Below are 27641 nucleotides of genomic sequence, written 5' to 3'. Positions count from 1 at the left end.
GGGACAACTTTAGTTTCTGACCTTATGTTTGTTCTAAAATCCTACACCTTAACCACAGTCAGAATCTTTTTCTAAAAAGCAGTCTCCAGACTGCCAAATACTTACCTCCAATAATTATTTTTCTAATATCATTGCTGCCTCCTGTCTCTGTCACTGTTTTCTCAGGTATGTGAATGTGACCATCTACAGTACAAAAGCTTCTAGGAGCTCACTACAGTAACCTTACAGTTGTCTCTTCCTTTGTCTATTTTGGACTAAAACACTGAAGCAGAGAGAGTAAATAATTCATCTGCAATGAGCATGTGCTACGTTGAGACTACAAAGTCTCTTCCTCTCTTTAATAATTTCCTACGGATGGTATGTTGATTCCAATAGGAAAATGTATACCTGCAATCAAATATAAAAGATGTCCTGAAAGAATGGACTGGCCCACTATAAAGACAAGAGGGCTAAGAGGAAGACACATTGGAAATACTCACATTTGAGCTCATATTGAATGTTCCCCTGATCTGAAAAAATTTTGATCGAAGGTAAGCACTGGTTCATGCCATCCCTTTTTAAAATCTCCTTCTGCCCTTAGGTTATGAATGTCTCCCTGAAATGTTTTGTGACTTCAGGTGAAAATGTACTCAGTGCTTTACCTGTTGAATTCCCCTCCCACCTGTGTTTCTCTCTGGATGAGCACTCTGCTGTTGGAAACCCCTCGCATCCCTCCCCACACCCAGAGGAGTTACATTTTCAAAAGCAGAGTTTAACTTCTCCCAAGTTTCTGAAGGAGTAACATTAGCACTACTTTTTTAATATTCCTTTATTCAGGAAGGTTATTTTTCTGCAAGTCTAGGAGATGAGCACTGAAGGGCTTTCAGATTAATGATGGGGGCCTTCAGGTGAGATGTTTTTCCAGGAGTGCTCTGCTCCCTGGGGTGGTCCTGTGAGATAAGGATACTGGTCTGACAGCCCAAGATGGGGCTTTGCATTCTCTCCCTGGGGAGACACGGTATCACCCCAGATGGACTTTGCAGTGATAACCAACTGTATGAAAACACACTAGAAGTCTCATTTGATAAATAATAAATATGAGTATATTTTTATTACTGTTCTCATGCAGAAACTATATGTATGTCCTGCTGTGCAAATAGCAGAGTACGCTCTGACTGAGATTTACATTTTGGGTCAAACTTTTCAGGCAGAGATTTCTCTCCTGAAGTGTATGTGTACACAAGTCCTACTCAGTCCAGGAGCTAGTGCATATAAATTGGCATGAACTGAAAACTGAGAATCATTTTGTACATGGCGTAAGACAGAGTTCCCCTCCTCAGTACAATCGAATTCAGAGCAGTTTTTGTAGACCTGTGACATCATACATTGGAGGTAAAAACAAAGTGATGGTGCATGTTAGAAAACCAAAGCAATGCGATGTTAGGTTCCCACACTGAACAGCTTCTCCCCACTGAGTACTGGGGGAACTGGGGAAATCCACCTCGCCAGGCTGAAGCCAGATACTCCTGACTACCACTCATGACAGCACGAGAAGATCCTAAGCCACCTGAACACTCTGAAGGTCTAGCCAAGTGTGTTATCATGGATCACCACAGACTGAAACATGATTATGCAGAATCAGACTGATAAAAAAATACTAGAAGAGCTTTACGAGAAAGTTGCCTGAGGCCTGAAAGCAAAGGATAATTCCTAAATTATAAACACTTTGGTGGGTTCCACTGCTAAATATTTTTGGCACTGTAATGTATTCAGTTTCTGTGACTTTCACTGAACAATTTGTGTTAATCTGATTTTCAAGAGGAAAATTAGTTTTCAAGCATAGCCAGCAGCATCTCTGAATGCCTTTCTTGAACTGCCAGTAGCTGAATTGCCCTTGGATAGCTCAAGGCAAGCTCCAAATCAATGGAAAAAACTCCTGTCCCTTCATAGTTTGTTTTGGTTGGTTTTTTTTTTAATATTAAAGTTTTTAATATTTTTTAATTTTTAATATATTTTTTAAAATATAAGTTGTTGGGTTTTTTTAATATTCTGAAGAATAAACCATATGGTAAACCATGACATTTTTATAACTGCGGGTGAGGAGACACAGGAGATGGAAGGCTGAACACAGTATTCATGAACTTCTAAAACTATTCTTGACTGTACATACATTTTGATACAGTTTGAGATGTTGTATGAAAGTTCGTTTATCCTTTAAATGTTATTTAATAGAAACTACACAGAGTTAATAATACTTTTAAAGGTGGCAAAGTAGGAGATGACGAAAGTAACTGTCACTTTGTAGGTGTAATGTACTGATACAACTTTGACCATCTGTAATCTCTATAGTTGTTTACCATGCTCGATAAGGTCATATAAGGTCAGACCACATTCATCACTGGCTATCCATCTGCTGGGCTGAAATACATTAGAGATGCACTGGCAGGGTGGATCCCACATTTTCCTTATGAGGAGTTGCTCAAAAATTTTTCACTGTAATAATTTATAGATTTTATGGCAAACCTAAAAATGTGTTCCCTTTATATCTGTCTCCACAACACAACTATAGAAATTAATCTACCAATTTCATCATAATGCTTTTAATTTCTGTTTGCGTTACAGTGTGTTTGTACTATTGCTTCTTAAGGAAATAATATTCATACCATCTATCTCTTTGGGACACCCCCCTGTACCCCAATGTAATTTCAGAATGTATTGGCCAGTTTCAGTCAAATCTGACTGCGGACCCAGGTCCCAAAGACACTACCTTTTAGAAAAGCTGGTGTTGGGTAGAGAAAAGCATACGAATTAATATTCCAGTAAGGGAAAGGCATTTGTGGGGTGACCCACCATCTATACTGAGAAGCAGCAGACAGTTGGCTAAAGAGTACACAGCACTCTGCATCAGCCACAGCGTATGTACCTCTTCTCCAGTTTATGTTTAAGGGATGGGAGAGAGATGGGGAGTGGCATGGAAAACGGGAAGTAAGGACTTGTTTTCAGTGAGATGGGGGAAGGAATCCAAATCCGTTGGAAACTAGGCAGCACTGATGCCAGTGCTCAGAAAGTAATTCATTTAGCTCAATTTTACGATATTCTCTAAGTTGGGAATAAAGGTCATCCAGTAGTCATCACAGGGCAATGGGCTGCTTCAAATTTTGGCAGCTCCAGAATGACTCATATGAGGAACATATCACTGCTGCATTCTTCACCAGTGCTGCAGGAGTGACTGCGCAATGTCCTCACAGCATAATGCCCTCAGAGCCTTGTCCCTCTCACTGCTTCCTTCTTTAGAAACTCCAAGAGAAGATGATACTGAGGGCTGTGGCACTGAGTAGGAGCTCTGCAACCTACCTCTGGTCAGAGCTATGTACTGGCCTGGGTTCAAAAAATTTCCTAAAAGAGTCACTTGCAAGAAAACCCTGGACCTGCCTATTTCCCAGCGCTACAGAACTACTAAGCTGTGGCACAAATGTCCCTAGAAGAGATAACCAAAAATGAGGAAATACTAATGCCCATAGAATACCAATAAGCATCCAGCGATTCCCTAAATACACGTCAAGTCCAACATCACTGAAGATGCATCATCTGTTCCACAAACTATGTCACAAGCAAAGGCTGTACAAAGCCCACTTCCTACCAATACCAGCCAAAAATATGTAATGCATCTACCAGAACAAAGCTTTCACTCAGCTTTTTTTTTGTGGTGCAAAGGGAGAAATTTGCCCAAGTGTTACTTTTACTTACATTTCATTACAAACCACAGCCAAAATCAGAACCTTGTAACAGTCAGCGCTGCTCAAACGTTTGATGACAAATGAGCTGGTGCCTTGCAGAGCTTACAGTCCTCACAGACAGGCAGAAAAGGAAAGGATAAGAAACAAAAGCATGGAGACTTACGGATGGTCATCCTGCGAAGGGAGGAATTTAGCTCCTCTGAGTTAAGTGTAGAAGATGTGAGCTCAGCCCACTCAGACCGAGTAGAGCCCAGGACCTCCTCTCTCTGGGGTGAGTGCTCTAATTCTTGGGTTATTACGCAACAGGAAGATAAGTCACATCCATCTTCAAATGAGTAAATGGATCCCAACTGCATGGAGGTGCCAGCATTTATTTCCCATTGTTCCTCTATATTCCCGATGGAAGAGGTATTTACTTGAATGAGGCGGACTGAATCATCCTTGGGTGGGTGGATGGATGGAGATGGGGAACAGATCTCCCTCTGCAGGTCTTTAGTAAGAAACTGCTGCTCTCCTTAGACTGTACAAGGAGTTTAAGCAGTTATGACAAATGGACTGGACCATCTGCTTAACCCCAGGTACCTAAAAGCTTGAATTAAATGGACTGGGTTCTCCACAAGACACGTGGCCTCTCTAAAAGATGTCAGTGTTTCTTGATTTTTCAGACAAATACCACGGTATTGCTAATTACGGTGGGCCTGACTTTCACCTGGAATAAATTAGTGTTGTTGCTGCCAAAGACTGGCCCAGAAAATCCATGTAAAACTTCATGATCCTTGCAAGAAAATGAGGCTTTGTGTTATGTGGAGTGTCGTTGCTAGGAAGGGCCTGTTGCTGAATGTTTTCATCCAAAAGATTAAAACCATGATTTCATGTCATGGTCTGTGACTTAGCATGGTAAACAGCCTTCAAAACCACTATCTAGTAACAGTGCCTTTGTGCCTGCTTGCCATCAATGGCTGACTCTTTCTTTTTTCCAGTTATCCACGAAACAATCCCAGGATAAAATCTGGAACCAAGCACTTTTTTAAGGCTAGAACATCATTTAATCTTTAAGACAGAGAACAGAAGAGCGTGGGTTTTCTCTGACTGTGGACTTCTTGTAATTTCACTGAAGATAAATATTTAGATAAAGACCAATGGGATATTTAATTGTCAGAAACTATTATATTTAAAGAAAGTGCTAGAGATTTTCAGACTTACTTTCCTATGTGTGTTGACAACCCATTCCCATCATTTAAACTCTCTATGACATATAAATACAATCACTGCTATAATTTGTAAATTGTTAATATTAGGACTGTAGGGGTGGCTATGCTTTCAGTTCTACATAAAAAAAAGACATCTTTTACATCAACATCTGTCTGAACGTCCATTACTTTCCCATCTGTTACTTGTACTCCTCCTCCTCCTCGGCCTCCCTGTTTTTTCCTTGTTGCTCATCTAATCCAGGAAGATGCACACCCTGCCTGCTCTTGGCTCCTGTGATACTCATAAACCATGAAACAAATAAACTCAGGGGGAAAGGACAAAACCAAAAGCAGGAAGATATCTGGTAAATCTAACTATGTGGATCTGTCCAGCTGTGCACGTAATTAGGCAGTGGCACCACCTGAACTGAGACATGGTATCCTGCCTACCCTTTCCATCCTCTGCCATGCTCGGTTTGTGTGAAAATGAAAGGTCTTCAGGTCAGGATCACGACTTCTTATAAAAGTGACCAGCACTCACAGAACTAGGACTGGTGATGGGACAACGGCTTGGTTAAATGCTACTGTCCTAAAGCAGGAACTAACCCTTAGACCTGACAAACCCACAACGGGTAGAACGAAAGTAAAAGGTTCTTGTGTTTCAGGAGCTACTCTCAGCACTATTTCAGATTTACGTGAGGGTAAATTTTCCATATCTCAGCTTATTTAAGTATAAAATCAATTCTATAATAATATTTAGTTCAAAGAGATCCTGCAAAGTATTACTAATTGGAGTTTGAAATCTCTGGAGGAAAACCACCACGCAGGTATCTAATAACTGGAACCGCATGGACAGTCTCCAGTTGGTTGCCATTGAAGCTACAGATAAGATACCAGGTTAACAGACACAGCAGAAGAACTTTAATAACAAATGCCTGTATCACTAGATAAAAGTATTTGATGACTTTATCAGCTTGCATTTGTCAAACTTTGTTGGGTTTTGTGTACAGCCACAGAAACACCTCCAAAAAGACCAAAAGAATGTTATTTCTCATATCTGAAAAATAATTTTACTCAGACAATAAGAAAATGAAACCACAAAGAAAAATGAACATGTAAGCTGATGCAGCTCTGAAACAAATTACATCTATTCTATTAATCAATAAAATACAGTTGCCGAGGCAACACTGACATAAGAAAGTGAAGTACAGAGGTCCGCCTTACATAAACACATACACATACCAATATGTTATGTGAACTTTTGCAATCTAGCAGTGACTTAAAGGAAAAATATGTTTTTTACAAAAGAACACATATTTTCCCAGGCTTGATAGATTCTCATGTAAGAGCTTTTATGAGATTTTAGACAAAGTTGTATTTTGTTTGCTAGTCTTTGTTCTTGTTCTTTTCTTACTGGAAACAAAGAAATGTTGGGGAAAAAAACTGCTTTCATTGAAAATCAATTCTTGCTATTAAGATGACTTAAAACAGTGACAATTGGATGGGGGGAAAAACTCTACCGAAGCATTTCAATACTTACCCTGAACATAGTTAAGACTAAAAAGTTTGAATTTGTAGATCCTATTTCTATGACATTATGCAGGTCTCAAGGGACAAATTCTCAGTACCAAGTCTGTAAATAATAAAAGATTTTTTTGCACAGTACTTACAATTCTCATTATATGTGTCTTTAACCTGAAGGCTCAGTTCTGCTGCCTTCTTCAGCAACTATTATAATCCCACAGAGCTGAGTGGAACAAATTGCAGAGCAGGATGCTATTGAGCATGACTGTAGGTGATACCAGCCAGCCCCTTCTAATCTCTAACTTTGTATTTAATTTGAACAGTTCATTAAATTATTTCATAGCTCCCTACCAGATCCTCTCAGTACAAATGTGGGTTGCTGCTTTTGTTGCAGCTAAATAACCCCCAGGTTTCCCAGCAATGTTGACAGCTCCTTGCCCCTTTTTGCAAAACAACCATGGACAATACCTAGTGGTCACAGGATACCACCTCATGGTTCCCTAAATTACTGTTCATGTTTCACCCATCTGCGTGCTCAGCCACCTGGAGCTGGCAGGTATTTTCCTAACTTGGATGCCATAGCAACCAGGGCTGAGGAATTAAGGCAGAACTATAGCTGTCTATTGAATTCGCTTTGGAAGCTGGAGTGGGCAATATAAATGTAATATAAATAAATAATATGAAGTGTGAGGGTGTTCAGCTGCTGCCTTAAAGGTCTGCCAGTATGCCCATTATCAGTACCAGGCTTTCAAGACTCTATTTTCTAAAAGATGATTTTCAAACAATTTTTTAAAATGAACTGGTTTAGCTTGTTCAGCACCTAAATTCACTGAAAAACTCCAATGGAGGTACCTCACTGAGATCTGGGTCAGTCTCCTAATTTTCAGTTCAGTTAAAAAGACAGTTGACTCAATATGCAGCTGTCTGAAATGTTCTCGCAACAACAAACTCGTGGTGTTTTTACAAAGAACTGAGAATATGGGATGGTATTTTCAGGTATGTAGAAGCAATCCCAGTCCAAACAAAATAGTGTCTTCATTCCTCATTAGGCTGAGTGATGAAAAGACTGACTGTTATGTGTGATTACCTCTTCTATTAATTTGGATGTAAAAATTAGACATGTCCCTACAGGCCTATGGAGATTTAATGCACTATATAAGTGCTAAATATTAACATATATCTAGATTTTGGATTCAGTGGCTCAGAAGCACAAGAGGTAAACATCATTGCACCTGTATCTACCACATTTGCTCCTGGTCATCTGTGTGCATATTCCTGCAAACCAAATTAATACAACAGAGCTGCCCAAGTTAGGTCATTATCCACTGGTGGAGGGACGTGATAAATTAACATCTCCTGAACAAACAGTTTGCTAAATCCTTCTTCTCTGACAAGCGAGGGCCCCCGTGCTGCTCTAGGTGTGCCAGCTGGGATGCACAGACACAGAAGAGACACAAAGGGAAGGAGTAATGCCAGGACACTGTGGCCCACTGCGCTGAAAAAGAATGTGCAGAGGTGCTTTTTGGAGTTGGGGTTAGGGTGCAGGTATGGCGGGCCCAGGGACACAGACAGCAGATTGCAGGTACAAGCTCCAAATATTTCTCCAAAACTAAACCAGGTGGGACCATGTTGTGACTTTACAACTGCACATCAGTGCTCATGGCTGGCAAAGGACTTGCAGTTTTCATCCCTGTTCAAAGCCTGCGTAACAAGTGCTAAAGCAAATAGTATTCCTATTTCCCATGAAGTCTCCCCCAGATGGAAGGGCCATTTCATACAGAATAGGTAAGTCCAGCCTTTACTCCTTCCAGCAGTGGTCCATGAAGATGCCCCAGCCACCAACCCCTTCTGCAGGACCACTGGTTCCCATTCACCTTCTGCCTAAATGGTTGGCTGTGTTGTCAGATTTCAAGAGCTGAGACAGTCCCAGCCAGTGATTTCACAAGACTTTCCATTTCATTTGCAATTCAGTAACTCAATTCTGCCTTTAAAAGACAGATACCACTATTTTTAAATGTAAGTGGAAGACCATCCCTGCAAAAGTCCTCTCAATCATTCTTTTCCTTTTGTCTAAAACTTCCGCAGATTTAATGGGAGCTTTCAAGTGACACAAACAAGATGATTGTGTTTTACTAAGTCTATTTACCTTCAAAAGAATCAATAAAACAACAAACCAGAGGTGATTAAGGAACAAAACAATGCTAAGGGCTTGCTTCAAATATGCAAACCCCAGAACATTCAGGACTCAACCTTGGCCCATCCTGTCTGTCCCTCTGCAAAAATGTTCTTCATTGAGTGAACTCAGCTCATCTGGATGGGTTCAATGAATGGAAACTGATTTTAATGTAGCTCCCCTGGCTTTTATCTGCTTAAATCAGAATCCCATTATTATTTTAACTTTACAATCACTTAATTAAAGCAATGTCCTAGCCAAAAAAAATTGCCTGGGTGGCCTGAATATTATACCCCTATATTTTTTATGAGGTGACCTTTCTGCTGAGTTCAAGGAACCATGCTTGATCACTAGATTTGGGTGGGAGTTTTGCTTGTGAAGATTATGAGTACATTACAGGCAAAGCCTACTTGATTTATGCATAATTTTTCACTGAAGGTACAAAACAAGTAGCCATCAACTTAATGCCACTTGATGCTGAAGGCTTTAAAGGGTCACATAAAGTCATCTTTTTATGGGACAGCAAAAATTCATGATTCTAGGTTAGGGTTATAAATTAATAATATGCATTGCATTCAGTTGGCCCCTACTCCAAACTCATTTAGTACATAACAGCTTTGCTGTTGCTGTATGTCCTGCGCAGACATTCAGTGGGAGGTTTTACAACGTTCCACAGCCTACAGAACTCCCTTCTTTATTTTTTTCTTTTTGTTAATCTAATTCTGTTTTTAACAGTATCTGATAAGAAAACAAGAGGCAGCTGTAGCTCTGCCACCTAGCCTATGTTTGTCATGTACTGTATTGCAAAGTACAAAAGGACAACATTTATTAAAAAACAGGATAATGTGCGATGTGTGAAAACTTTGTTCTGAGACATTTAACTTGTAAGCGGCAGCGTACTCAGGAAGGTACCTTTGTGGTGGCCAGAGGAAGGATGTTTCCAGGTAATGAAAAGACTGAAGAGCTGACTAATAAAAATGTAGGGACTGTGCGGGCAGTAGCTGAAATGGCTGGAGCCTGAGCACAATATCCTACAAATCATTACAGAAGAGGAAGGGTTGGGGGCTGGCAGTCCCCAAACATGCTCCAAATTACCAGAAGAATGCAGTTCCATTGGATGAAAAAACAAGTTTGCATCAGCTCACACCACTTTTTTTCCCCCTCCTGCCCAAATGCAAGATTAAAAGGAGGCACTGGACTTATACTGGATCTGTTTACCTGCACTATCTCATTAAAAGTCCTCTCAACAAGGAAGACCGTTCCACTCAAGGACCCCATGATAAAAGCAGATCTTCTAAATAAGTCACTGGGGCATTAGATTTGCTCTGTGTCATCGGGCAGCTAAGTGGCATACCCAAGGCAAAGAAGCAGTACCTTCACCTGAAACCCACAGCACTACCAACTGCCCTCCCCAGTTAGATCTACCAAAAGGCTCAAACTCAATTATTCAAGAACAAGACCGCCTGGGAGGGTCCCAGCAAGAAACTGTTCTGTGAGAGGATAACCAAGACATGCAGTGGCTGACAAGGAGGCTAAGAACATTAAGAAAGTAGAAAAGGTTACGATTAATCTGAATTCCTATAAACTTATAAATCAGAGGTCAACCCTTGAGTAACAGAGATGTCTGACAGCGATAAGCACATCCTCAACAGACACAGAAAATGAGTGCACATCAAGACAGCATGATGAGCAGTGAAGCCAAAGAACCTGAGTGGGCTGAATGACACCACAAGGCAATAGTACAGAATGCTGGTTCAGAAGGGAGGGGATGCTGGGTTTATTCTCGGGATGCTGTCTAAGCACAGTGCTTAATAGCACCTACCAATCCGACAAAAATACTTGATAAATATGTCAAGCTACCTTGGCAGTTGGAATAAAGTAGATCTTTCTTTCCCACTCTGTCAATGAAGAATGTCTTGACTGTATTAAGTGGTTATGTCTGAGAAACTGGATGTGATGAAAGAGACACAATACTTCTCCCTTTCTCCAGGTTTGTAATGAGACCCTGCACTGGACCTGGCATTGTAACCATTAGTGGAGGACCCTGTGAGAGACTGAAGGGTACAAAATTAAGTAGTATTCTCAATTGAAAAATCCATTTTCTCCTCATTTTTGTTAAACCTCAAAGCAGTAGCAGGGTGCTGACTAGGAAATGTATCCCCCCACTCTTGTTTCATCATATGAAAATGTTGGCACTGATTCCCTGCAACATGAAAGCAAAAGTCTGTAGTTATGTCTGGTATATAACAAGTCACTGTCATGCCATGATGTGAGACTAATTGATTTGAAGGCAAACACCTTGACAGACAGGCAGGCAGAGCACACACAAAAATAACAGTAAGGTAAAGGAAAGACACTGATGTACACCATATCCCTGTTGTCTGTACCGTGCTTGACAAGCTCTTTTTTCCTTACAAATAAAGAAACACTAGAAATTGTGGCTATTTTAACAACAAATGACAGAAGAAAACTGTATCAGCATCCCGGCGTACAGACCTCGTGCCAAAGTGGGATGAGCTATTTCAGCAAGTCCTGCACACTGAAAACAGACTTTCCCCCCAGACCTTTCAAAAATTCTTTCCTTTCTCTTCAATAACAGCACCCACCACCAGCCAAATTACCAGCAGGCTACAGAGACCTGTACCCAATCCTGTCCATCCCCCTTCAGACCTCCGCAAATCATAATTTCCAAAATGTGCCTGGCTCTAGGGGAAGCAGAACCTGCAACTTTCAGCTCACTGAGACCCAGAAAGAAGCAGCAAACCTCTGGCTCTTTGTAGTAGCAAAAGCAGCGGCAGGATGTACTGGGCTGCCCAGCACGGTCTGGTCCCCTCAAAAGGTGCCAACAAGCCTAACCAGAACAGGATGCTGGGATAATGTAAAGAATCCACTTTTTTTTTTTTTTTTCCTCCAGTTGTCCCTGCCATCAGTCACCATGCCCCCTCCCCCTAAGTAAATGAAATCAATCAGCAGGGATTTCTGTAAAATACATAAAACAGTCATCTTCCAGACTCTACCAGAAGATAAATGATTCCAGACATTGGACTGCAGCCATTTTCCCACACATGCTACAGTGTTTTGTCATCCATATTGGGCCATAATAGTGTGTGGGTTTGGGTTGGTTGTTGTTTTTTTTCTCAGTCAGCAGCCAATGCTTATGCTTCTAACTCATACATTAAAACCACTGCAACGAGTAATTTTTCTGTACAATTTGTAATAGAACAGTTTCTTTCTCAATAATACAGTCTGGGGTCCTGTACAGAACTTTGGCACTTTTCTGCTACAGCTAGTATCACCTTATTGCTCCCAGCTGGAGCTTCACAAACCTTTTTGGGATTAAAGCATATCAACACAAATACGAGACACTGAATGAAATGACTAAAATTACGAGCAGGGCTAACCTTACCTGAGAACTTACTAACAAGAAATAACAGGATTGCTTACAATATCTCACGCTGGCTTTTGTGCTAGTTTCAAAGAAGGAGACAAATACATGACAAAAGATGCATCACAACGTGAGTTTACAATTAATTTTAACGTATTTTAAAGCAAGTCCTTAATAATCAGTTAACATAAAATGCACTTTGGAAAGAACCATGGGGCTTTTTCATTATTAAGAAATGTGCAACCAAATTCTATCCTTAATTAAATCAGGAGTAATTTTATTAACTGCAGCAGACTTAAACCTGACTTACATCAGTATAAGTGAGGGTAGGATTTAGCTCCGGGGTGTTTATACACTGTAGTTCCAGTTAGTTTAGATCTATTTGGGTGGGAACTCCTTTCCCCTTTCCAGAAAAAATATCTTGCCTACCCTTTTTCACCTCGCAACTGGGGCCAAAGCAGTCTTTTCTTCAAAGATCTTTTTCAGAAAGGTTACGAACAAATCTTTCCTCGGCAGGAGATGACCTTATTAAACAAAACCACCCTCTGAAGTGATGGACACCAGCAGTTTTAAAGTTTGTTTACAAGTTTTTAAACAAGCTGCCTCAAACAGATAAGCTTATTTACATCTTAAAAACAAATAAAAAACTTTAAGTAAAAGCTGTTTTATAAAGGAGCTACTTATGCCTGTTTTCAAAGCTGAAAAGCCCTTGCAAACAGTACTAGCTGCTGTATTAACCATCCCTGCTACAGTATAGAAACTTACTGTCCACAGATATCCTTGGGCTTCACTGTACCTTTGAACCAAAATCACTTTCTTCTGTACTTCATTTTCTGCTCTCTCGGAATTGGATTCCCAGTTCCTGACAGATGGCTCCTCTGTCACTGAGCGCTGCTTCCGCCTCTTTATCGCTGCCAGCTAATACTTCCACGATGTTTAGCTGTTGTCTGCGGAGCTGTGCTCTACATCATTTCTACTCTGATCAATGCTCTGCTTGGTTTTAGGTTGGTTTCTAGTCCCGCCTCCTGCTCTTGAAGAAATGAAAACTCACAGCTGGATTTTCTATAAATCATCCCTTTTAACAGTGGCTGAGCAAGTATGGCAAATACTACAGCTAAGACCTGCTGCTCTGTTTGAAACTTCAAAAACAATCCCTCATCTTAATGATGCACACATGAAAGTTAATCATGTACTAAAATCACTAATACTGAAAAATAGTGGCCAGATAATTGTGACCTTCAGGGCTTAGAAGCTGATTAATGTAATACAAAACTCCTCTCTCTTCCAGAGGGGGAATATGGTAAAACATACTGCCTCAGTGAACTGCTTTATATAGTGCTTTGCTTTGAACAGGAGCTTGTCATTCTTACAAAGATAAATTTACATTTGCAATATAGAGCTTTTTGACAGACTAACCCAGCATACATACTGTTTCGGCTAGCAGCCCTAAGGTTGAAAGAGCCTCTACCATCGCAGCAGCTCTTTTGAAGTGTGGGCAGGAAATAACTTTTATTTTCTGCACAGCACTAAGTGTGCTATACAGTGCTGAACTCATTATCATGTTTAACAAAGCGTGGAGTATAAAAGCAAGGTGGTACCATAAAACCAGCGCTACGAACTTTGTTCCCGTGAACAGAGCAAAACAGAGCTGAGTTGCTGTAAACTGTAAATTGTTTTAAACCTCCACCCTGTGCTGTGTAAATTAAAAATGACTGGTCAGATCTGGATACGGTCTGAATGGGCTGCAAAATCCTGGGGTTCTTGAGTTTTCCTATGGTGAGAGCCGCATCCCAGCTGAAATTGTCAGCAGGGCTAAAACTGACTCCTTCCTCACTAACAGTTGATGGTGTCCTGGTGGCACACGTGGTCCCCTGACCGCTGCTCACCCTGAAGAGCAGCCGAGCTGCTGCCCTAGGCTCCATGCAGGATCCCTCGAGTTTCAGCCGGCAGCTCAGGGAAGGGTGCAAGAGCAGCGCACACCAGGAGCAGCTTTTCCCCAGGTGTGCTGCTTGACTCCCAGCAAGCAGGGACCTGGGGGCTTCCCTGGCCAGCTGCTCTAGCCGGACTACTGCATCACCAGCCTTGTATAGTGGATCTTGTCCCTTTTTGAGTGCCTTCCACCAAACCCTAACGTGTTCCAAAAACATAGTGGAAAAACACCAAAAAAAGCACTTCTGTCTACTTACATGGGCTCTCTAACCACTTCATTACATGCCCTGCAGTTCTCCCAAGTTCAGTTTTTCCACACAATAGATGACTTCATGGGCTTCTGTCAGATCCCATTTTAACTCTCTTTTTTTTTTCCTAAGCTGAAGAGTCTCATCTGTTTCGTGCCGCGGCTGGTCAGCCTTGCTGCCCGTCCTTGTACGTACCACTGCTCCCTAAGCAATGCATTAGCCCTTTAGTTTACATGGTAGGAGCTGATGCTACGGCAGCTTGAACCTTGCTCCCAGTCTGTGACTGCTATTTGTGGAAATGGGAAAATATTCTCATTTTCTTTGCTTACAGTTCTGCAGACCGTTAAGTGAGGACAGTCGGTTGTCATCTTGCGATCTGACAGCTCTCCACAACCACTGCACGAGTAGCCCACACACAAGAATTTCAGAACAACTACACCAGATTAATATCCAAATGGTTACTAGCCAGGCAGCCTAGGAGAGAGCCGTACGGATTAAGTAGCCAGGAATGCTCTGAGCTGACAGCAGCACCGCTTTAATGCAGCTACTACTATCTTAACCAGCAGCTGTAAGACACGGGTCCTGGGCCCCCATCCAAGCAACTGTGACTCAGATTTGAAGTGCTGCAACGACAGTGCTCTCCTGTGGATGCACTGGTTGATCAGTGCCAGTAGCTTGACGATGGAGAGCGAAACAAGCAGGGGAGAAGCACTGCCCCTGCACGCGATCCAAATATGTAATGGCAAATATAATAAATGTGCTTTCCAGGTGCTGCTGTCAAAAACCACACGACTGATTAAAATTACTTGCTTGACCTTTAAAATGTACTTGAAAATCCTTAAATGAGACCAATCAGTAGTACATACCCATCTGAATAATAACAGATTTTTGAATCTCTAGAAAAGGCCGTAAGAGGAGATTAAAGGCTTGTTACCAGAGTGTGTCACGCACTATATTACCCCAGGATGGGGATCTTCCAAGGACTTTTACAGAGCGTTTTGTCTACTGCCTGGAATAATGTTTATGGCACATAGGGCAAGATTTAGCTCTTTCTCTGGTCTGAGACTGTTGATCATCACCTGAATAACAAGAAAAAAAGCCCGCTGCAGGTGAAAAGAAATATATTTACTCTACATCATCCTCCACCTGCTTTGGCTCCAGGCAGCGCACTGAGTTCTCCGGGGGTGAATGGGAAGATCTGCTCCCACCACTAGTGAGCGTTAAACTGGAGTAAATCCACAATAAAACAGCAAAATGTTGTAGCACAGATACTGATTTATCAGGACTGTTTCTCTCTACAAATCTTCTCCAGTTGGGCCACACTATTTGCTAATTGTGAACACGGCCCTACATGTAGCCCAGTATGGTTGAACGCAAGATGGCCATGGAATGATCTCAGGTCCTGGGAGCCAGATCATCTGCACTGCTGGTTCTCTCTCTGGCTCTGTTTTGGACCACTCCTACCAACCTTCTCCTAAGCAGTGTGGACATGAGTCAGTCTATGCTCCCTTGCTGTGGGATCCCTGACCCTTCCTTGTTTGGTAGTACAGATGCCATCCCAGGGATGAAGGACAGTAGGATAGCTCCTCCTGCCACTGCAGCCTTCACTTCCCCCTCACCTGGACATGTGAGATCTGCTGAGACTGGAAACCATAAAAAAATCAGAGCCTTCTTCCCAAACTGTGGCTCCACAGGTCAGATTGCTAATTAGTCTCATCATTTAAAAAGAGATCAGAAACCATCCTATGAAGTGAAAGACTTGGAGACCTACTGATTTACCCAGTTGGTAGGATGACCCCTTGCCCAGAAGTCCAACAGGCAAGAACGCTCTGCTGGGGAAGAGCTTAGCGTGCCACACAGACCTTCATTTGGGCCTTCTGACCTATAGCCTCTCCCTCTGCTGACACTTGGGAATCATCAGAAGAAACACGAGCAAACATTTTGGTAGGTGAACTTTTGTCAGAGGAAGACCTTTCACCTTGATGTAAAGAGCTACTTTGCAAGGAGCTAGGACTTCATCCAAGGACCTTCATTCCAAGGCTCACAGACCCTGTGATGTAAGTATGGCAGAGGGAGCAACCACAGAGCTCCATGTCAAAGCTCTGGTGAAAGTCTGCCCTGCCTTGTCCTTAAAAAAGCTATCATAGGGCCCTGGGGTAATTCAGGTTGGAAAGGACCTCAAGAAGCCTCAAGTCCAACAGCCCCTTTGGTTTTCTGACACTGCTGAAACAAGAAGTTCACAAATAGTTTCAGCTCCCCACAACTGCACTGTAGGGGAAAGGTGAAGGAAGAAATTACTTGTCATTTTCCCCCAGCGACTTGCAAACAGAAAAGCTCAGCTTTCTCTGTGCAACCACGATGGCTATGCCTGCTTGGCCCTGGACTCTTTTCAGGAGTTGAATAAATTTAGTATGTTGAGCCTTCTACCATGAGGCTGCTGGGGAAAAGTTTTAATAGTTGAAAGGCACTCTGACTGCAGTGTATTTGCTTCTAATGCGGTAAACAGAATTATTAAATACCTTGTACTTTGCATCTTAAAACTCTAAGACACTCAAGAACACATTATTTTTTCTTGGTTTCATATTTTCCTTTGCTCAGACAGCGTGCAAGAGCCTTTAGAGAGATTTGGGAATGCCTCGAGCCCCTTGAGAAGAAACAACAGGTATGAGGACACTGCTGGAAAGATGAACAAGATGAAGATGCTCATCTATGAAGATGAGCACTCACGTTTCCCTACATCTCCTTCTCACCACTGCTCTGCAGCCTTCCTCCTCTGATGATCAGGACCTCCACTTTCAGCTGAAACTTCTTCACAGCTGGGCTACACGGTCCTCCAGCTCAAAGGCTTTTCTCCCGTCACTGGTGTTTACCCTTCAGTTGCAGGCAATGAGAGCAGCTTTGTCCCAGAGACTAAAACACAGCCCTGTTTCAGTCTCCTTTGATAAAATCAGCCATTTCCCCTCTAACAGCTTTTCTGAATCCACAGATGCAAGCTGGATCCAATGGGGGCTGGATCATGGGGAACGAGAACCGACCGCAGCATTGCAGATGGGGTCCCACAGCACTACGTACTCACCTCTCCTGTGGAAGTATGTTGCTGGATAGAGCTGATGGCTGGGCTGCCTGGCCAGGCCACGTTTCAGGAGAAACTTGCAGTTATTCTCAAGTCTGCAAACACATTCAAGCCTTTGATCTGTTCCGTCACTCCCAACTGCCAGCCTCCCAGATTATGCCAGCGTTTCCTGCAGCTATCCCCGAATCACGCTACCACACCACCGATAACCACTGTGTGGCTGCAAGCTGAGCTGCCCGAAGAGGAACGGTACACAGAGCCACTGCACCACCGCTCGCCGCTTCCCTTTGATCCCATTTTATTATCACATCTTCTGCGCTAACCCTGGCAGATTCTGGAGGAGAACTCAAGGAAAAGGTTTTATTTTGTGCTACCGGGAACAACTAAACCCTGTCTTCAGGTTTCCCCCTCAAACACACATCTTTTCCTAAAGATTATGACATTTTGAAAAGTTACAGAGATGAGGGAACACAAAGTGCTGCATAACACAGGTATGTTTTTAGCAAAAAAGACAAGGGGAAAGGAAAAAAAAATCTGTGTTATTACTATTTGAAACTCTGCATCAAAACGGATATTTCAAGGCAAAATCAAAAGAAAAGAGTCATTTGAAAACTCCCCATATAAAGCAGAAAATTGTAATAATGCTATGTTGAGTGAGGATTATTTCCTGGGCAGTTTTCATGCAGTAGATGCTCTTACCTAAGGGTGCCATTTCCTAAAGGGATCCTGAACAATGTCATCCATTTACTATTGCAGTGGTTATGTGAAGTAGGACAGTTGTACTATCTCCACCTGATGAGAAAGCCATACACTTTTGCATTTTAATATAAAACACAGTCTTTGAAGGATCAAAAATATGTATTACTTCAAACTTATTTTTCAGGAAAACCTCTCTCATTTATACTTGGTACTCATTTAGCTTTTTAGAGTCTTTCTCCTCCCTGGAGTTTACATGGCATATCTCTGTCTCACATGTGTTCCCTTTAAAAGCCAATATAAAAGTTTTTCAACTCTAAGCTCTACAGCCTGAGTCTCACTTATGAAAGTCAAGCAGCGCCCCTCTGCTTTACTCATCACGCGACTGAATGACTGCTGACCTACCTGCTTGCCTCGCTGCAAACCAGGGGCTCTCAGAGCCCAGCACAAAGCAGTTCACCTTGGTCTGATCAAACTGGGTGACAAATCTCATCCGGATTCCCAGCACTCTTCAGCAAGCTCTAATCCTTGATATTTCTCCCTTCCCAGGGACCAACAGTCCCATGATCAATTCAGCAACATCTCTTCCTTGCCTCTGCTCCTGCAAGCTGGGACCCAGGACAATGTGGCCACACACTCTTCATAAGGTGATACTGTGGGACAAAGCATCTCCAGAGGCCTGAAAGTGGCAATGGACTTCCAGGACAGGAGCCCTGTTTAACATGAGGTTCAGTTTGTGCACAGCAGAAGCACGGTATTTCATTGGTTTGTTCAAACGCTTCAAAGAACTCAGAAATAAAAATTTTTGGAATTGCTGCATGAGTCAAACCTTTTTAAAACTTTATATTAAAACGTGAATCACTGGTTTGCTTCAGGGGAGGAAAAAATTTTTGTTTTCAGCAAAAAGTTAATTGGGTGTCCTGAAAATCAGTAATTAAAACCACCACTAACAGACAATAATCATCTGGAGTGCTAATTTCCTTCTGTACATAAAAGGCTTAAAAAGGACCGAATAAGAGAGAAAAGTTCAGCATCAGCATTTGCCTCAAGACCCAGTGGACCCAGGGGCTGGCTCAGAATCCCTCCTGCAGGGAAATGAGAACTAGGAAAGTTATTTTTGTTGCTACAAAGAAAAGTTGGATTTCTGAAGCTATATGCCTGCACCATTTAAAATGACCTCAGCCTCAGCCACAAGCAAACCTGCAATGTCATCCCTAGAAGATATCATCACCATCACTACCATCGCCCATGGACATGTCAGAGAGAAGTGCCACCACCCTGGGCAGAAAATGCAGTTGCTATTTGCTGCGCAACAACTCAATACTGGAAGCAAAGAATAAATATGGTTTCCAAATTAAACAGCGGGAGTAATTTCTGCCGACAGGATGTAATTACTCCTCTTGTAAAAGAGCTGTGGAACACTTAATGGTTTCAAGCACTAATACCTATGGAAACAGAGTGTTCCCCAAATACCCAGCCAAGTGCTAGCTTACTGTTGGCTTGGGGAGCAGTAAATGGCCGAGAACACATCCTGTACTGCCTGAAACTTCAAGGGCCTCCTTCCAAATACTGCTCTAGCTGGACTGCTGAAATTTGTGAGATTAGGTACAACCACTGCCCAGGGTGAAATTTCTTCCATCTCTCACAGGAGCTGTGGTTAATGCACCGACTGTGCCGCAGCCCTAAGTATAGATTTTCCACCATCCTATCTCAGTGCCAGGTCTGTGACTATTTCAGGTAATTTATCTGACAAGACGATTGTGTTCCCAAACACTCTTGTTTACCAGCAGGCAGGATCTGAGACTACATAAAACATACCAAGGCAAATGCAGTAGGATATATGGCATCTCAAAGTTGACATGCTTCTGATACTAGTTTTCCTAAGGTCTGACCAAAATACATTTCCAGATCAGAAGTAAGAAGCAGCATCTAAATGCAGAAAATTCGTAGTTATGGCCAGAACATCCGAAAGCCTCTTCAAAGAAAGCATGTTGAGTGAAGTATGCCAGGCCTTGAATACCCTATGGCAACTCAGCTTTTACATTTATACGCAGAAATTCAGAACAATAGACAAGCAGAGCTCTCCACAGAGCAGCTCTCCTGGTGAAAGTTTTTTACTAGCTGTACTAGTGCAGTCTGGAGCTTGGGAAGAAAGAAGTGTCCTGGCACCAACTCTTCAATTTCTACCAAAAATATAAAGTTTTCGCAGCGCATCCATATACCTAAGATCTCATGACTCCTGCAACAAAACCAGCTCCGAACAAGGCTAGAAGGCTTACCTCACCTCTTGCAGAGTATCATGCATTTCCAAGAGATTTTAGGGTGGGATTCATCAAAATAAAGAAAGGTGCTTCTCATCACAGGAGAAGATTGTCTCTAAGCAACAGGAAAAGACAAAGTTTTTCTGCACAGCCCTGCCTCAAACATCAGCAGAAAAAAATGCTTACATGCTGACAGTTCATCTGAGGAACTGCTCTGGAGCTTAACAGGCTGTAATCAAGACATCAGAGGTTTATTTTGAACAAGCGCTTAGGGGAACAGCATGAATTCTCGATGTTAGTGGTGCCAGTCAGTGTCATTCTCGAATCCTCACACTGACTGAAGAGAAAGCAAAGGAGTCTTGCTTGTGACTATTTCACAGTATTAAATTTTCTTTGTTAAATACTGACCCTTTTTGAGAAAAATTCAGTACGCTTGATGTATGAAATGTTGTCTCCTTGACCTTCCAGAAACCCAGAGAAATAACGTTTGCTTTTTTGGTAAGTTAGGCTATTGACATCTTTGTTTTCTTTCATCATACACATGCACAAAAATCTTTTCTAATCTTATTTCTACCACCACGGTCCTCCAGATCTTTCAGCATGACTTACAGAGGGGTAAAAATGAAAGAAAAGCAAAAACTGGCAGTACATTAGGTAGCTTTGGGCAAAGAAAATGATGGATTCTTCCAAAGTAATTTCCTGCAAAGTGAGATCTGCTGTAAGGACCTTGATTTTACATATGTCAGTGCTGGGAAGCTACTTGGACACGTGAGACTATCACTTGCAGCCAAGACAGAGGCCACTATTGGGTTTTAGAAATGAAGAGCCTGACTACAAACAAACAAAAAGGATTTTTCAGAAGAGTCAGAGGCAGTGAGATTTGATTTCATTTACAACACACTACTACCTCCTAAGATGGTCCCAATTAGACATATTTTTGTGTACCAAAAGCATATGATGCCACACTCGGCCTTGTCCTCCTCTAACTCTCTTGGCAAAAGCAACAAAGAATTCCTAACACAAAAAGGCTACACTGTGGTTTTGTTTTCAAACATCATTTCTAGGAAAAATGAGAGAAAAAAAGGACTCTCTGCAAGATATTCTGTACCCAAGGAAAAAGCTGAATGGTTCCATGTGAGTCATTTTCAATCTTCACAGGACTGGTATTTGTGTTATGAACTTAGAAAAAGTCATTACCAGTAATTTTATTATTTCAAATGTTTGTAACACGTGAGAAAAAAGTGTTTTTAAAAAGAGAACTAAGATCCTAACCACTTCAGGTTACACTTACAGATCACCTTCCTACAACTTCAACCTAAAACTGTTTCACTATGTTTAGAAAATACTTTCAGATGCTCTAAGTAAAGCAAGGCATCCAACATCTGGCTTGAGAAAGAGGTTTTCACACAAAAATGAAATGCTACAAGAAGTGAGACATAATGAAGGAGACGATACGCTTCTTGTTCACTTGAAGAGCTGCCTATTCTGTTGGATTAACCCAAAGTAGACCTGCAGTCCCCTCCTATCTTTTCTCTCTTCTTTACTACACCCAAGCAAAAACATTTAGGAGAAAAAGTATCATGTGTGCAACCATTTTTCAGGAAAGCTTCTCTTCATTTTAAGTAATCTAAAGGATTTACTTCATGGTCAAAGGAATATTCACTCCTTTACTCTTACTGACATGCAGGAACAACTTGTCTGACCTCTGATGAAGAATCTATCTATGAGCTTCAGTTTTGTTCTATTTTAATGACTGCTGTTATAAACCACTCTGAATAGGGAAGCTAAAACCAGAAAGAAAATACAAGAATCTAAGCGTCTTTCAAGCACCCTGTTAGATTTAGAAGTGACAAAGCAGGCAGTGTGCTATGATGGTCGGGGCAGTACTAGCAACCTGGACTGCCTCCCCTCTCCCTTCCCAGCCGGACTGTCTGACAGTGCCACGGAGGAGACATGATATTCTTTGAGCCTACACTAACCAAATTATCAAACAAAATTAAGGGTCAGGTTCTATGAGCACGTGAACGAGTAAGCCTGATTCACAACGGATTTCCAAGCAGCTTTTCCTGTCACGTAACCTCTCTCTGATGCTGATATTTTGGTGTCTTGTACTGTGTGAAGTTGCACAGTAACGGTCTTGCTGTTAGAAGGAGTGTAAAGGTTCCTCCTTGACGCAGGCACGTCTATTGACACAAACCCTAGAGGCACCGGTTGTGAAATCTCGGCACCTCTGTCAAACTGACCTGAAATCACGCTCCAGAGCTGCTGAGGGTGTGGAGAGAGCTCACAGAGTGCAAACACTCACAGAGGGAGTGTTTGCACAAGCCTTGTTTCCATAGGGAACCAGGGAAAACATATACCGATTTAAAAAAATAGTTTCCCATGATGGATTTATGTAGTGTTTGGGAAGTCCTGCAGCTCTGGCCCTTGCCCACTAGAGGCTGTGAAGCTCTTATGCCTGCCCTGGTCCTGGCTCTCTGAACCAGTGAAGAGGACATGAGGAATGGGAGAAACCAAAAATGAGAATTTTTTTCTTCTGCCATTAAAATATTAAAAACTTGTTTGCAAAGCAAGACACCCCAGCCCTGGCAGGCCGGTGGGAGCAGCAGGACCTGCTGTGGGCAGCCAGCTCTGCTCACCTACAACTGGAAACCCTGGAGGAGAAGATGTATGAGGAAGATGAGGAGGAGGAGGAAGAGGAAGACCATGCAATGCAGCTGGTTGGAGGGAAACTACTCCTTCTGTGACAAGTCCAAGGTAAACAATGAGTACCCAAACACAATGTGCTACTTCTAAAATCAGTTCTTCTTTTTGAACACCACTCATCAGAGCCTGGCAAGCGCCAGTAGTCAGAAGAAGGGAGGCTAAGCATCAGCAGGATTTAATGAGTGGAGTTTGCTGGAGAACTATAGCAACAAACGTGTGCACAGAAAAAACACATTCAAGGCTGGTGTGCAGGGAAGACACCTGAGGATGTTACTCGGTAAACTGAGAAACACACAGGGATAGTATAAGCAAAAGAAGCAATACTGGCAGAAACTCAGTTTCTCCCGTCTGAGCCAACACTGGGGTTTGCTGGGTTATTCAGAGATCATCTCACACCCCTGCGTAAGAGACACTGAAATGGGCAAAAATTTGGAGATGAGACCTGCACAGAGCTGTGCTCTAAGGGAAGACATTAAACCCCAGCTTCCACAGGAGGTGAAGGAACAAGGCTCCTACAGAGCCTAGAGCTGGAAAACAGATCTAAATGTCTGCTTGCAAGCTTAATATGTGACAGGTTATTTAGAAACTTGCAAAGGGTCAATGTAGATCAGATTATTCCTTGCAGTTATCGACTCCCTTGTTTTCCACAATGCTGAATTTCATCTGCCGTTGTTCTGTTCATATACCTAGCTTAATTATCTCGTGTTTAAGTTCCTTTATCTTCTGCTGTCTGGATTAATTAAATATTTTTATGCCTTCTGCAACCTCTGTCATGATTTGCGCACTTTCACCACAGAACATTAAACAGCATAACTATGTCACACGATTCCTAAAATGAAATTTCAGGGCAGCCCAATAAAAAACAATGACCTTAGTGAAAATGTATATTTATTCCTCTTGCTTGGGCATCATGCAGCTCCTCGGACCAACGCTCAAGGAGAAGCCAGTTCCTTATCTCTAACGTGTTCCAGTTAGTAGGTGGCTCTGAGAGCAACTCCAGGTGTTCACACACTCTCTAATCCCATTAGGGCTCTTTGAAGCGAGGTTTTTTTTCTGGTGTCACAGAAGTTATGCTTAATGGGCTTGAAGTTATTAGGCTGTTAGAAAAGTTATTTGCACTTTGCAATTTGCTGCCAGAAGTGTATCAAGAGACAAGCACCAAAGTCCTTGTGAATCCCACAGCTGCTGTGACTTTTCCATGTGAGGAAGGAACAGTTGCTTGAGGCATTTTAGAGACATGCAAGAACACAGAACAGTTTATTAATACTGGAAGTGAATTTGCAATTACTGAGAGCAGATGGTCAGCTCGCAGAGTGAATGAACCTTACACCACCCAGACTTACAAGACTACTGCACACATTGAAACAGTATTCACAAAAAGAAATCCTATGTGCTCACAGTAAGAAGTCAGCTCAGATTTGGATATGATACACAGCAGCTTAAATCCAGACAAAGCTGTCAATATTGAGTCGGTAGATTTACCCCCGAGTAAATGCCCCTTCTTTTTACTTGTATACAATACTCTCAGAGCAGTCAAAGCTACGCTAAAATAATTAGGTCCTTAATAAAATACCAGCATCATTAAAAAACCTCGGAATCAAGCTAATCCTCCCTTGTACCACTGTGACTCTGCTGCATCACAGACGTGGTAGTAACTTTAATAAGAATGGAAATAATACAGCTGAAGTTATATGACTAAGTTTTTCATTACTCTATAGTCCGTTAACAAAAATAGCCAGACACACATTGCTTTAACAAATGTATCTGTGTTGCACTCCAGAGCTTTTGAATTCTTTCCATACACACGCTGCCTGTAAAGACTTTGCAAAGAGCTTAGTAGAGATGTTTATCTTGAAAGTACTCCTTAGTGCAGCTCATGGACAAATCAGAATTATTATTGCTATAGGCATGTAATAGTATGTATGTGCACAGGGAAGGATTTCCTTAATACCATGTATCTTTCAGCCTATATTTCAGCCTGCCAGCTCTTCATCTGCCTAAGCAAATAGGACTATAATTACCGGGGGGAAGAAGGGAGGCTATAAGCAAAGAGCTCTGTTGCCTGGCTCTTTCTGCATGTGCCCAGGGAGTGAACACCAATGGGTTGACCTGAGACATCCTTCAAAATCTTCTTCCCTGAGACATAAAATTTCAGCATCCCAGCTGAGTACCTCTGGACTGCAAATGGTGAAGGATCATTAAGGTTTAATTTGACCTGCAGCTTACAGGTCTTTGTGAAAGGTTAAACAAGGGCTTGAATGTTGTGTGGCAGCGAAAGGCAGCTGGCAAGGAGTCGGCACATGCCAGATCTGCCAGTGCCTTGAGCAAGAAGGTAACTGGGCAGGGACTGTAGTAGGGCTCTGAAGACCAGCCAAAAGGTTGCAGCAGAGGCAAGACATACATGATTGAAAAAAGGATGGCAACTGTATTTTCAGCAGAGGCAGGGGTGTTGGTTTGGTGACACTTGTGATCAGCGCAACTTGCTGACAAAGGAACAGCAGTAACTTAAGACAGACCCCTCCAGTAAAGATCAACCGCTAAACAAATCACCTAAAGATTTTTCGTGGGTTTTCCTCACATAACTGAGGGTGCAACTTTCACTTGCAAGCAGGACAGAATTTAAATTTTCAGGGATACCCTTATGGCAGAAAAGCTCAGGTTTACATCACGCAATCAACTTCATTCCCCTCTTAAGCCAGAGATCTGCATAGCAGGTCAGTTTGTTTCCAGATCACTATATAATTCAGCAATTTCATGGTCCGGCTTCACGGCACAACGTACAAAAACACGTCAATGCATGTAACAAGCTTATACTGCCCAAAGGCTATTCCTATACCTGCAGCAAGGGAAAGTGTGAAGTGTTGTAGCCATTTTCAGAATCCTTTCCTTTACGCTTCCTTTTCTAACACTCAAGGTGGAAACCACAGGATACCTGAAGAGTCCTGCAATGCCATTGGTATGTTGACTTAATACCTCAGAACTGCTTTAAAGTTTTCCAAACACTTAAGAAAACAAAGTTTATACAGGAAATTATTTTGATATAATGTGATTTGCATATGTATCTACTTAGTATGTTGAAATTTAATTATTAAAACCCCTGTTGACTAGAAAAGAGTATATCTAGCATCTAGATTATTCTTGGAAACATTTTGCATTTCGCTGAAATTTATGTGGTCCCACAGTCATTTCAGTAGCCTACGCTATTGTATGCCACAGCAATTCCACTTAGCATTGTGCAGAGACCTCCCAACTTTCTAAAAACCTTCAGGTCCAATTTTGCAGCTGGTTTTGGCCACGTCCCAGTTTCAGCTGCCATAAGAGTTAATTTTTCTTCTTAGTAGCTGCTACAGTGCTGTGTTTTGGATTTAGCATGAGAATAATGTTGATAACACACTGATGTTTTAGTTGTTGCTAAGTAGCGCTTGCTCTAAATCAAAGACTTTTAAAGCTTCCCATGCACTGCCAGTGAGGAGGTGCACAAGGAGCTGGGAGGGAGCAGAGCCAGGACAGCTGACCCGAACTAGCCAAAGGGATATTCCACACCATAGCACACCATGCTCCATATAGAAACAGGGGAGCTGGCCAGAGGGGGCCGATCACTGCTCGGGCACTGTTTGGGCATCGGTCAGTGAGTGGTGAGCAATTGTGTTGTGCATCACTTGTTTTTTCCTTGTGTTTTATTTCTCAATCTCCCTCTCCCCTTCATTACCAGTATTGTTGTTGTTGTTGTTATTTTTATTTCAGTTATTGAACTGTTCTTATCTCAACCCACGGATTTACGTTTTTCCCGATTCTCCCCTCCATCCCACTGGGGAGCGGTGGGGAGGGGGGAGTGAGCGAGCTGCTGCATGGTACTGAGTTGCTGGCTGGGGTTAAGCCATAACAGGCCATTAAAAATTAAACTGAAACCTTTTTTCTTCAGCCAATGTTCATCCCAACGTAGATTGATTAACTATATGGTAACATATAAAAACCGATGTGATCACACAATACTTGGACCTCACTCCATTAGCAAAGAAAGATCTGGAGCAGACGCTGGCTTACATACTCAAGGATTTCAGATTTCCAGATGCATTTCTAATTTTGTATAAACCATTTTTTTTGTCCTTTCTAAATCTGACATTGCTCTTCGTTAAGGGCTTGGATTTGGAAAAAAAGCAGAAAATCCCATGGGATTGAAAACAACAGATGTTGTCTGTTTTAAGCTTCCTTTATTCCAAATCGCTGAATTTAGTGCTTTTAAGATTTTCCTGCCTCTCTTTTCAGAGGCCTGTCATTTGCTCTTTAAATGGATTTTCAAGAGGCTGACTTGGACAGGAATGGATGTGAAAAGAGATTTTCAACTTAAAATACACTATTTTTCAGGAAAGTTACTAGAAGCATACTAAAGATGTGACAGAGCCAGTATCAGTGCAGTATCATTATGTATCCGCACTGCGAGCAAAAAACCCAACGTATTAGCATTCCAGCAAATGGGAGGCACATCACATGTACACTTCCCACACAAATGCCCTCATGTTTCCTGCTGCTCCATTTCAACGCTGCTGAACTGTCAAGCTCAAAACTTGGCATCCTGCTCCATGACAACCACAAAGGGATTTTCAAGTTTCCCGTGCCTTCTCACCTGCCCCCCATCAGGGCAGATATGGCCAAAGAGCCCCTGCCCTTAGGAGGTATAACTCATTCCTTCTTCAGGTGAGTGACTGTATCCTTCAAAAAGATGCTGTCGTCATGAAGTCA

The 27641-nt window shown here is 42.1% G+C and overlaps 1 protein-coding gene across 4 annotated transcripts in view; it reads right to left on the bottom strand.

Annotated features, from left to right (window-relative positions):
- Window positions 1-27641, bottom strand: part of STARD13 (StAR related lipid transfer domain containing 13) — a 296712-nt gene that overhangs the window by 62436 nt on the left and 206635 nt on the right. The window contains exon 1 of one of the 4 annotated variants that reach the window (XM_040583326.1): window positions 12754-12923. The exons of the other annotated variants lie outside the window; for them this stretch is intronic. The gene's annotated coding sequence lies outside the window, so the exon portion shown is untranslated. Of the gene's footprint in view, window positions 1-12753; window positions 12924-27641 lie in introns of those variants that run through there. 4 annotated transcript variants of the gene reach the window in all.

This window comes from Falco naumanni, chromosome 2, assembly GCF_017639655.2.
Source record: "Falco naumanni isolate bFalNau1 chromosome 2, bFalNau1.pat, whole genome shotgun sequence".
NCBI classification, from domain to species: domain Eukaryota; kingdom Metazoa; phylum Chordata; class Aves; order Falconiformes; family Falconidae; genus Falco; species Falco naumanni.
Note: the sequence above shows the minus strand (reverse complement) of the source record. Positions and strands in the feature narration are given on the sequence as shown.